Raw genomic sequence first — 209 nt, forward strand, 5'->3', positions numbered from 1 at the left:
AGGGCCACCCCAACCCCCTTGGGCGTCTTCAAACTCCCCCTCACCCCATGACATGTCGTGGGGGGATTCTCCAGCATCTCGTAGGCTCAGTAACACCCCCCATGTCCCTCCTGAGGATCCCCCTGCCCCTGGATGTCCCCTTGCTGGTTCCAGGGGGGTGGATGGCCATGTTGTTCGCCCACCCTGTCCCGCTGCCTCGCTGACCAGCT

This window comes from Buceros rhinoceros, unplaced genomic scaffold, assembly GCF_000710305.1.
Source record: "Buceros rhinoceros silvestris isolate BGI_N320 unplaced genomic scaffold, ASM71030v1 scaffold40526, whole genome shotgun sequence".
NCBI lineage: Eukaryota > Metazoa > Chordata > Aves > Bucerotiformes > Bucerotidae > Buceros > Buceros rhinoceros.